The sequence below is a fragment of the Erpetoichthys calabaricus genome, chromosome 2, assembly GCF_900747795.2.
Source record: "Erpetoichthys calabaricus chromosome 2, fErpCal1.3, whole genome shotgun sequence".
NCBI lineage: Eukaryota > Metazoa > Chordata > Cladistia > Polypteriformes > Polypteridae > Erpetoichthys > Erpetoichthys calabaricus.
In genome coordinates this window covers 191,705,149-191,717,926 of record NC_041395.2, presented here as the reverse complement: position 1 = coordinate 191,717,926, position 12,778 = coordinate 191,705,149, and the positions used below count along the sequence as shown (strand labels likewise).

General features: G+C 40.4%; 1 protein-coding gene and 1 long non-coding RNA gene across 3 annotated transcripts in view; one reads left to right on the top strand and one right to left on the bottom strand.

The window, feature by feature from the left end:
• arhgef4 (Rho guanine nucleotide exchange factor (GEF) 4) overlaps window positions 1-12,778 on the bottom strand; it is a 289,616-nt gene that overhangs the window by 71,345 nt on the left and 205,493 nt on the right. The window lies entirely within an intron of this gene.
• Window positions 6,388-8,707, top strand: LOC127526504 (uncharacterized). Its single transcript, XR_007934005.1, has 2 exons — window positions 6,388-6,803; window positions 8,380-8,707. It is a non-coding gene; the product is annotated as an uncharacterized LOC127526504 (long non-coding RNA).

Sequence of the window (12,778 nt, the reverse complement as noted above, 5' to 3'; positions counted from 1 at the left end):
GTCCCTTGTGCACAAACATTTCTCTAGGTTCTCTGAATCTTTTGATGATTATGTACTGTAGATTATGAGATACTCAAAGTTTTCACAATTTTATACTGAGGAATGGTATTCTGAAGTTGATCCACAATTTGTAGACACAGCTTTTTCAGATTGGTGAACCCATCTTTACTTCTGAGAGACTCTGCCTCTCTAAGCTGGTTTTTATATGCCCAATCATGGTACTGACCTGTTGCCAGTTAACCTAATTACAGTCATATGAAAAAGTTTGGGAACCCCTCTCAGCCTGCATAATAATTTACTCTACTTTCAACAAAAAGATAACAGTGGTATGTCTTTCATTTCCTAGGAACATCTGAGTACTGGGGTGTTTTCCGAACAAAGATTTTTAGTGAAACAGTATTTAGTTGTATGAAATTAAATCAAATGTGAAAAACTGGTTGTGCAAAAATTTGGGTACCCTTGGAATTTTGCTGATTTGAATGCATGTAACTGCTCAATACTGATTACTTGCATAACCAAATTGGTTGGATTAGCTCGTTAAGCCTTGAACTTCATAGACAGGTGTGTCCAATCATGAGAAAAAGTACTTAAGGAGGTCAATTGCAAATTGTGCTTCCCTTTGACTCTCCTCTGAAGAATGACAGAATGGGATCCACAAAGCACCTCTCAAAAGATCTGAAAACAAAGATTGTTCAGTATCATGGTTTAGGGGAAGGCTACAACAAGCTATCTCAGAGGTTTAAACTGTCAGTTTCAACTGTAAGGAATGTAATCAGGAAATGGAAGGCCACAGGCACAGTTGCTGTTAAACTCAGGTCTGGCAGGCCAAGAAAAATACAGGAGCAGCATGTGCACAGGATTGGTTACAGACAACCCACAGATCACCTCCAAAGACCTGCTAGAACAACTTGCTGCAGATGGTGTATCTGTACATTGTTCTACAATTCAGCGCAATTTGCACAAAGAACATCTGTATGGCAGGGTGACGAGAAAGAAGCCTATTCTGCACTCACGCCACAAACAGAGTCGCTTGTTGTATGCAAATGCTCATTTAGACAAGCCAGATTCATTTTGGAACAAAGTGCTTTGGACTGATGAGACAAAAATTTAGTTATTTGGTCATAACAAAAAGCGCTTTGCATGGCGGAAGAAGAACACCGCATTCCAAGAAAAACACCTGCTACCTACTGTCAAATTTGGTGGAGCTTCCATCATGCTGTGGGGCTGTGTGGCTAGTTCAGGGACTGGGGCCCTTGTAAAAGTCGAGTGCTGGATGAATTCAACAATATCAACAATTTCTTCAGGATAAAGTTCTAGCATGGTCACAAAGTTGAAGTTACGCAGGAGTTGGATATTCCAACAAGACACTGACCCAAAACACAGTTCGAAATCTATTCATGAAGAGACAGAAGTACAATGTTCTGGAATGGCCGTCACAATCCCCTGACTTGAATGTCATCGAAAATCTGTGGGATGACTTGAAAATGCTGTCCATGCTCGGCAGCCATCAAATTCAACTGAACTGGAGAGATTTTGTATGGAAGAATGTTCAAAAATACCTCCATTCAGAATCCAGACACTCATCAAAGGCTATAGGAGGCGTCTAGAGATTGTTATATTTGCAAAAGGAGGATCAACTAAGTATTGATGTAATATCTCTGTTGGGGTGCCCAAATTTATGCACCTGTCTAATTTTGTTATGATTCATATTGCATATTTTCTGTTAATCCAATAAACTTACAGACTGTGTATAATAAACAGACTGTGAGGATTGCAGCAGGTGATGTCTTCATCGTACTGAATGGGGGGGGGGGGGTTAGTGGTAGTAGTCTGCTAATAGTGCAGTGATAAGGAGCTACGAGATTCTTGCCGTATGTCAGGAAAATTTAGGGAGGTCAGAAACAACGAAAAAAATTGTTAACTTCAGGGATTCAAGTGTTAAGTGTAATCAACTTCCTCCTTTAGGCAAATCTGACCACAATCTAATTTATCTTATTCCTAGTTTAAAGCCTGTTATTACAATGTGACCTGTTACCACCAGAATAGTGAGGAAGTGGAGCTGGAGGCTGAAATGGCCCTGAATGACTGCTTCCAAATGACAGACTGGGAAATGATGTGTGAGTCAAATAGAGACAATTTTGAGGGACTCAAACACTGCATAACAGACTATATTCACTTCTGTGTCAACAGAGTGGTACCCACAATGACAGTGTGTTGCTTTCCAAATAATAAGACCTGGATTACTAAGGAGCTAAAAGGTCTCCTGAATGAGAAAAACAGAATATTCAATCTTGTGACAAAGAAGCTAAAGGATGTATAATGTGGAGGATGTCTGGAATGGACTGGGTACAATTACTGGACTCAGGTAATCCAGAGCTCAGTGCTAGAAGGGCAAGTGGACAAAGCTAACACCCTGAACCATTTTTTAATAGATTTTCACTCCCACTCCCAACTTCTTCCAATGACCAGTTTCCCTACAGGATCCCTACTACATCAACAACTCCTACCATGTTAACTGGTGTGGACTGTCCGTAACTGAAGACCAAATAAGGAGACAACTGAGGAAGCTAAACGCAGCAAAAGCTGCAGGACCAGACGGAGCCAATACTCAAGTTCTTAAGGCCTGTTCTGATCAACTTTGTGGTGTTATTTGTCACCTGTTCAGTCTGTTCCTAAGGCTTCAGAAAGTGCGTCTATTGTTGAAAACAGTCTGTACTGTTCCTGTTCCAGTGAAGTCAGGTGCCTCTTCCCCTAATGACTATAGACAAGTGGCACTTACGTCTGGACTCACTGCAGTTTGCCTATCCTATTGGACAAAGACTGGAGTGGAGGATGCAATTATCTATTTGCTCCACAAGGGTTATTCTCACCAGAACAAAGCTGGCAGCACTGTGAGAATTATATTTTTTGATTTCTCTAGTGCCTTCATTACCATCCACCCACTCCTGTTAAGGGGTTAACGCAGAGCTATGCATGTGGATGAGCCTATGGTGTCCTGGATAATGGACTATATGTCAAGCAGACTGCAATTTGTGAGACTCAAGGACTGTGTTTCTAATACAGATGTGAACACTAGAACAAAACAAGGAACAGTCCTGTCTCCTTTTGTCTTCACTCTGTACACCACAGACTATATATACAGTATACAGCACCATGTCATGTCACTTGCAGAGATTCTCAGATGATTCTACACTTAGGATGCAAACAATTCTCTTTGCACCAAGAAACGAACTTCTCCACCATGCTCCTAACATCACCAAAACCAAGGAACTGGTTATTGATTTTCGCCACACCAAAGAACCTCTATGTCCTGTCACTATTCAAGGAGTGGATGTGGAGGTGCTCCATTCCTACAAGTACTTGACAATTTACAGTAATGACAGGATAGACTGGTCTTGGAACACAGGGGAACTATATAAGAAAGGGCAGAACAGGCTCTTTTTCCTTAGGAGACTGCATTCCTTTAATGTGGGAAGTGACATCCTTCATGTCTTCTATAACTCTTTGATGGCCAGTACAATTTTCTATGCTGTGGTGTGCTGGGCTGGTAATATCACTTCAAGAGAAGCCCACAAAATCAACAAGCTAATTAAAAGGACAAGCTCAGTTATAGGATACACTCTGGACTCCTTGGAGGTAGCAGCAAAGGAGCATACTAAAGCAAAATGGAGTGCCATTATGAGCAATGCAGTATACATCCTCTCTCTGAAACACTAAGAAGGAGTACTTTCAGCCAAAGATTTATTCAGCAGAAGTGTTTCAAGAAACGCTACTGTGACTTTATACCGACAGCAGTACATCTGGTAATGCCTCACTATGACTGTGCAACCCAAGTCAGAACCTTTCTTTCTTTGGAATTTTCTTGTTTTATAGTCATTCCAGTGTGTGTTCAGACCAATGTGTGTGTGTATATTTATTGCTTACTTATCTGTCTGTTTATGTATTTATTTAAAAAGTTCCCATAAAAAGCTAAATTTCCCCCTGGGGACAAAAACATTTCTATCAATCTAATTATGATCATCTGCAGTGGGCTGGCACCCTGCCCGGGGTTTGTTTCCTGCCTTGCGCCCTGTGTTGGCTGGGATTGGCTTCAGCAGACCCCCGTGATCCTGTAGTTAGGATATAGCGGGTTGGATAATGAATGGATGGATAATTATGATCATGTAGTGTTGATGGGGGATTTTAATGTACACATTGATGTGGGAACTAATACTTTTAGCAAATGTTTTACTTACTTGTTAATCTCAGTAGAGTTTGTCAAATTATCAATAATCAGACTAATAATCATAACCACACATTAGATCTGATCATAACTTAAAGAGTTGAAATTCAAAATTTAAATTTAATTCTATTAAATTATTTCTGATCACTACTTAATTATGCTTAATTTGGTTCTGCCCAGTACATTCACAAGTTAAAACAAAAAACAGTGTGACATCTACACTGAACTCTGGTTCAAGTAAGTCAAGTATAATAATGGAAAACAATTTAGATGAGCCAACATCAAATTATAATGTGACCTTGATGCTTTGGTGCTGGATACAGTAGCTCCACTTAAAACAAAAGTGATTAAAGCATATATAAACTCACCCTAATTTAATGACAGCACTCAAGCTCTTAAATTACAGTGTTGAAAAATAGATTGTAGATGGAGAGCAACAGAGTTGCAAGTTTTCCTAACTGCATGGAAAGAGTGTTAAAGAGAGTTTTTTGCACTTTTTAACACTAGATTCCCTGAAGCTTACAAGCTGGGAGAACTTTTTGTCCAAGTTTCAGAACTGATCTTCTCCTACATAAGCAATGGCACTGCACATGTCCTTTGCCAGCATGCCCATGTCAATCAAACACAGGAAGCTGTGCAGTCTACTTCCTTTATATGTGACTTTATGCTGTAGGAAGATAAGTAAATAAATATAGGGAAACAACATTTGATCTGGCGTTTATATGAGTAACATATAAATGTTTTTTATATAAAGACCATAAAGAGACATAATCGCAAACAGAACTTTGCACAATACCTTGATGAGCTCTGTAAACCCTGCTGTTTCACTGAAGGACATGCATGTGGCAGATTCACCGGCAGGATGGCGCCCAACCTGTTGCTGCATCCAAATGGTGCCATCTTTATCCTTTATGCCTGGTGCAACTGTGTTGTTTTAGTGTGAGTGGACAATTCTTGTCGGGAGGGCTTCTGTTCTTTTTCTCCGATGTAGAACCCTCATCCTCATCTGAGTTCACCTCTGTTATTGCACATCTTTATTTGAAAACAACAGTGTCTGATCTGGGGGAGTGTGAATGTGACTGAGAGAATAAAACTGAATTTAAAAAAAAAAAAAACGCTAACCTTTACAAGTACCATAAATTTACACCGGCTGTTACAGACTCAAATCAAATGTATGTTTTTATTCTGTAATAGTAACAATAAGAGCAGCTCACTACTCAAAATGGTAAATCTAGAAAGTGCCCAGAATCAAACCCCAAACCTCTCCATTATCAGTCAGTACCACCCAAGTGAACCTGTCAGTGTTGCATTCTAACCCGATTTCTTTTTCTTCGGTTATATTCTTGAATAAAAGCACACATCTTTTGTTATACTTTACCTTTTGTGAAAGTGTTTATTTGATATTTGGATTTCAGTCTTTACACATTAAACACTTCATGTCAAATTTTTGTTATTAGTACTATAACATGGGAAACGTTTCTGTTTTAGCTATGTGTTCAACATTTCTTGTCTCGCATTTCCTGTCATCCTACAGTATAATTACCCAGATCATTATAGACAAGGACCATACATGAAATGCATGTGTTAAAATAATGATATATTATTTACCCAACACAACTCCAGGCACCTCACACTCAGATAAACAAACTTGAGCTGGAAGAACTTTTTGCCCAAGTTGAGCTGCGATGGTGGGGGGATGGGATAGCGGGCTGCTTGCTGCTTGTGCTGATCGACACATTTGCAAAACAAAAGATGCTAATGGAGAGGTGCGAAGGAATTTAAGGTAGCCCAGGATTACAACTTTTTTCATCGGCTTCTGGGATTCTAGTGTTAAAGCAAGCTCAGACTACTATTCTAAAATAATAGATAACAATTATAATAATCTTTGTGTAATGTTCAGATCAGTGGCTACTCTAACAAATGGGAATTCAGAACTATAGTGCAAAATACCAACAGACATTGCAGACCTTATCAACTTCTTTAATGAGAAAATTCCAGATTTCAGCATCACATTGCAAACCTAATACAGTAATCCCTCACTTATCGCGGGAGATAGGTTCCAAGGCCGACCATGATAACTGAATTTCCGCGAAGTAGGGACACCATATTTATCTAATTATTTAACGTGTATTTGGACATTTTTAAACCCTCCCTGTATTGTTTACAACCCACCCTTTACTCTATTAATAACAGGGACAACTGCTAAGCAATATGAAATCGGTAGATAAGTTTTCACTTACTGTATAGCGAAGTACACGTAGCTATATATGACATGATGATGGTGATGAATATGCTGCGCAGTAAAAATGATGACGATGAAGGTGATGATGACTTTTACTGCGCAGCCGATGACTGTATTTTACGTCTTTTCAGACGGCAGTGCCATTTCCTGGGGCACCTCCTCCACGGTTTCCGAAGGTGTATCTGTAGTAGTAGGAACTGGCTCTTTTTTGCGAGGCTGCAAAAACATTGTGATCGGCAGTTGCTGCCGCTGCTTCTTTTTCTGGTTGAAGAGCAGCTTGTAGGCGGTCATGACGTCGTCGACCTTGTTGCAAAATTGGACCGATCGAACCATATCGTCGTTCCATTCCAGTGACCGCTCTTGCAGATCCTTAGCCAGTCTGCAGATCTCGGCGAGCCGTTCCAAAGTCAAGCCAGTTGGGGAGACAAACTCTTCTGTTTCTTGCTGCTCTTCTTCTTCTTCACTCGCCGACTTCGTCAACTCTTCGAGGTCTTCGTCGGTTAGCGGCTGGGAGTGGCAGTCTAGTAGCTCGTTGACGTCATCCGTAGTCATGTCTGCAAAGCCCTCACCTCCAAGGATCGCAGCCAACTGCACAGCTTTCTGTACTGCAGAGTGTTGGATTTCGGCAAGTGTAAATCCTTTGTCGTTGTAAACAACCTCGGGCCACAACTTCTTCCAGCTGGCGTTAATGGTGGCAGGCTTCATCTCTTGTAATGCCTTCTGGATATTTTGGAGGCACGTAGCAATTGTGTACTGCCGCCAGTATGCCTTCAAGTTGAAATCGTCGTCTTCTTGGGCGGCATCCACGGAAGAAACCAGGTTCGCTAAGGCATTCCTCGTGTATAGGTCTTGAACGCCCTGATAACCCCCTCATCCATAGGCTGAATTAGTGACATCGTATTGGGCGGCAGGAACTCAATCTGTACCCCCGAATACGACAGATCAGTAGCGTGACCACCAGCGTTATCCATAATGAGAAGGACTTTGAATGGCATGCCCTTCTCTGCTAGATACACCTTCACTTGCGGGATAAAACACTGGTGGAACCAGTCGGAGGTCAGCATCTTTGTCATCCAGGCTTTTGGATTGTACATCCAATGTACGGGAAGCAGATTCTTGTTTTTGTTTTTTAAAGCCCTTGGGTTTTTAGACTTGTAAATAAACCCTGGCTTTAACAAAAATCCCACAGCTTTGCCACACATCACGAGGGTCACACGATCCTTGTATGCTTTAAAGCCAGAGGCTTTTGCTTCCTCTTTGAACAGGAAAGTTCGCGACGGCATTCTTTTCCAAAACAAGCCCGTCTCGTCCATATTAAAAACTTGTTCGGGCCGATATCCACCTTCGGAGATAATCTTCTTGAACGTTTCATTCACGTAAGTTTCAGCAGCGATCGTGTCAGCTGAAGCAGCCTCGCCTTGCAGGGAAACGCTTTTTAGGCCGTAGCGTTTCTGAAACTTTGCAAACCACCCTTTGCTAGCAGAAAATTGCAGTTTCTTACGTGGTGAATCACTGGACGTCCCTGGTTGCGGATCTTCTACATCTTCTTCATGGTCGCCACTGTCGTCCTCTGGTTCCTTAGCGGCAAAGGTCTCGTACAGGCTCTTAGCCTTTGTTTGGATAATGTTCGAATCCAAGGTTATGTTCTTCTTTCGGCAGTCGGCTATCCATGCGGCCAAAGCAGATTCCATACAGACGATCGTTTTATTACGAGCCATAACCACTCTCTTTGCCGACTTGCGAAAGGTGATGGTAGCCGTCTTCCTAATGTTCGCCTCTTCCTTCTTGATGTAGTGAACGGTGGATTCGTTCACGCCATATTGGCAGGCCACAGCCGCGAACGTTCTCCCTTCCTTCAACATATCCAGAAGTTTCATCTTCTCAGCGATCATCATCATTCTACGTTGTCGCTTAGGCTCAGCACCAGCCTTGGAAGAAGGAGCACGTTTGGGAGCCATTGCAGGGGGTGAAAATTGAAGCGAAGTTCAACACAAAGAATCCACAAAAAAATCACACACAGCACAGTGTAAAGTAAACCGCTCGGCGAGAAAGCTTGAAGCGAATGACAAGGGGAGATACTGTGGGATCTAGGCATCAGTCAAAGCACCAATTACAGGCCCGATTAGAAAGCGGGAAGCTGTGATTTGTCGTCTCCCTCCCATGTAACAATCACAGCCCGTGTTACAACGCACTTAGTCACCGAACTTGTTTTGTTGTTCTTAGACTAGGAAATACTACTACTATATTTAAAAACCCGCGAAGTCGTGCATCCGCGAAAAGTGAACCGCGAAGTAGTGAGGGATTACTGTACTGGATAAGAACTACTTGTCTTTGAACACAGTAAAAACAAATGTTAATTATTGGAGGATCATAACAATAGTTTGTCATTATTTAACTCAATCAGTCTGCTATCTAGGCACTACCACGTTGTTTAAAGCACCCATTACAAAACTATCCAAAGCGTGTTTATCCAGTCCTAAAAATGTTGGAAAATTAAGTTGTTTTTTAAATATGCAGGATACTGAGAAATTAATTCATGCATTTATTTCTAGTAGGATTGATTACTTCAATGCTGTGGTCACCGGCAGTTCAAGTTGTTCTTTATTTAGCTTTCAGTTAATCCAAAATGCTGTTATAAAAATTATTACAAGAAACAGAAAGTACAAACACATAACTCCAGTTTTTAAGTCTTTACTCCTAGTTAAGCATAGGGCAGATTTCAAATCCCTCCTTTAACACTAGAATTACCAGAGTCTATGAAAAAACTCGTAGATCCGGCCCACCTTAAAACTGTTCTCACCTCGAGGTGGTTTCGTCCGTTTATAGGAGATGGACGTCTGAAGCAGAGCTCCGCTAGTAGCGGCTTTATTTTAACCACGTATTTCATATTATTTAGAGGTATCCTGTATTTAACCCGACCAAGGAACTTCCACTACAATATACAAGCATGAGTAACAAGAAGAAAAGTCAGAAAGAACCGGAAAAGAAACTTAAAGCTGCATCGAAGTCCGGACAGACTTCCGGCCTGAGTGCAAGTGTAAGGTATGGCATCACGGAGACTGACCTGGAACAGGCAGAAGAGTGCGCAGAATTCCTGGGGCCCCGCTCCATTGTATCGTCTCCAGTCGAGAGTGAAAATGGGAGCGAAGGCGCAAGTGATACAGGTCGCGAGGGATCGCCGATTTCTGAGGATCATTCGAGACTAGAAAGGGCTCTGCAGGACGTGCTCTCATCTACTCATCGCGAGCCTGTAACAGGAGCTGCATTTTCACTTGCGGAGCACGAAAGCAGAAGCGAACTGTCCGAACTACACTACACAGATAGCTACACAGAAAGAGATGAACACTACACTGGCCACTGCCATGGTTACGGCCATGAATGAGCTTAAGAAAGATAACACAAATGATCTTAAGAAGGTGGCCACTGAGCTCAAGAAGGATAACAAAGATAAGGAAACGCGTCTATTTGAACGTTTCGACGTGAACTTTAAAGGCATGTTGGAGAAATTAGTGGAACACATTGAAGAAACTAACTCCAAACTGAAAAGGCTTGATGATCATATTAATGACGTTTCAGATCAGCTGGAAGACGTTAAGCAGGGACTCACGGCTCGAGTGGAAACAGCGGAACAAATGGCATCTAACGCCGATGAAAAAGCCACAGCTGCGAACTTGGAATACAAAAAACTTGGAGACAGACTTGCAGCCCTGGAGGATGGGTGCAGAAGAAATAATATAAGAATTGAGGGTATACCTGAGAAACGAGAAAGCTCAAGCCCAGTGAAATTTGCAGTAGAATTACTGTCTAAAATAATTGGAGATGACTTTAAACTCGACAATGAGATAGCCACGGCTTATCGCACAAAGATACCAAGCGCCTTTAAATCTAGGTCTTTTATTGTCCGCTTCGAACGACTAAGATGTAAGCTTGATGTGATGGCACTTCTCAGACACAAGCAAGAGATTATATTCGAAAATAATCTTATTCGTATTTTTCCCGACTTCTCACCATCAACAGCTGCAAAACGCAGATCCTACAACGACATTAAAAGGATGCTACGGGAAGCCGATATCAAATACAGCCTCTTGTATCCTGCCAAACTGAAAGTGGAAGTTCAAGATGGACATTATATCTTCTTCAGCAAAGAAGAAGCTGAAAAAGAATTAAAGAAGCTGTTTCCGACACTTTTTTGAAAGTTAATTAAAATTAAAGAGCCGTATTCTATCATGGCACGGGAAAGACCTATGATCTGATCGCTGGATCCATGTTTAAAGAGACTGGTATTATAATTATACATCTCTTATTTTCTTTTTTTTTCTTTTTTTTTTTTTTTTTTGTTTTTATCTGGACTTTATATGTTATATGTTTATGTTTTAATCAGAGTTATAGAGTTATAGACGTGAGTGTGAAAATGTGGAAGTGATTAAAGTAGGATTCGTTTTATTTATTTATTTTTTTATTCTTTTTTTTTTTTTTTTTTTTAATTTATTTATTTATTTTTTTTATTTTACTATACCTTAAAGTAGACTGTTTAACTTCATACCCTTGGTTTAATGCTTGTTCTACTATTTATACAATTACCATTATACTATTACAGTATGAATTACCAGGTTTATCCTAGACTAATTTTTAAAATCACTCCCAGGGTTGTTTTTTTTTTTTTTTTTTTAATCTTAATATCTTAACTTAAAAGCGCTGAAGATTATTTCAAGCTTAAATATTGTTAATGAGAACATTTTCGGCAGATAGTATTAAGGATTTAACTGTAAAAGATATCTCTGTTTTAATTCTGTAACGCCGCTGCAGGGTGGGGTTTGTTTTGTTTTGGACGTGCTCTGTCTCTTCGTATGTCAGAGGACTGGAACATCGCGAAGTGGGGTCTAGCCTCATGTGGGGAGGCAAAATGGGGGAGTGGGGGGATAAAGGGGGGAGAGAAGGAGAGCAGGTTATATCTAATCTATTCTTATAATCCTTATAATTATAAATATCAATGCAGCAACAGGCTAACATGCAACAACTCCTGGGGAATCTTGAAACTAAGATTAAAACTGCCATATTACCAATTAAAACTATAAAATGACATTAAAAACTCAGAATCAATGTCTCCATGATGGGACAGTTAACTTTGTGAGCTGGAATGTTAAAGGCCTGAATCACGAATTAAAGAGAAAGAAAGTATGCTCTCACCTAACAGGCTTAAACGCTAAAATAGTATTTTTACAGGAGACCCACTTACTAACCAAGGATCAGTTCAGATTACAAAAAGACTGGACTGGCCAAATGTTCCATTCTAGCTTTATAAAGAAAACTAGAGGGGTGGGAATTCTCATACATAGAACAGTTCCATTTGTAGCATCAGAGGTAGTGTCGGACCCTGAAGGGAGATATGTGATGGTCATGGGCAACTTATATAACAGTAAAATGATTTTGATAAATGTTTATGCACCCAATGTTGATGATAAGGAATTCATGCAAAATCTATTTGCATCCATTCCCAATGTGAACACTCATAAAATTATAATGGCTGGGGACTTTAATTGTGTTTTAAATCCACTCTTAGATAGGACTCCCGTGACAGGGGGGACGACATCTAATACTGCAAAGATAATTACACAGTTTTTAAATGATCACAACTTATCAGACCCCTGGAGGTTTCTTAACCCAAACTCAAGAACATATTCGTTCTACTCACCAGTGCATTATAGCTACTCAAGAATTGATTATTTTTTTATAGATAATAATTTCCTGCCTACAATTAAATCATGCAAATATGACACAATTGTTATCTCTGACCATGCCCCTCTAGTCTTGGAGCTAAAATCAACAAGCCCCTCGTACTCACCTCGCAGATGGCGTCTTAACCCTCTTTTATTGGCAGACGAGAACTGCACAGAATTTATATCCAAACAAATCAGCTTCTTCCTAGAGACAAACACGTCTACAGAGGTTTCTGCAGGAACACTCTGGGAAACTCTAAAGGCCTTCCTAAGAGGCCAGATTATTTCATATCTTTCCCATAGAAATAAATTAGAAACCAAGAAAGTGTCAGAGCTAAGAAATGAAATTACTAGAATAGATGAAGAACAAGCCAGGCGTCCAACTGAAGCTCTTCACAGGAAAAGGCAGGCCCTGCATACAGAACTTAACATCTTAACAACTAAAGAAACCGAACAACTTATTTATAAGTCTAGACAGCATTACTATGAACACGGAGAAAAAGCTAATAAGCTTTTAGCTCAACAAATTCATAAACAAGAAGTTCACAATGCAATACCAGTAATCACCAACAAGAATGGAGAAGAAATCATCGACCA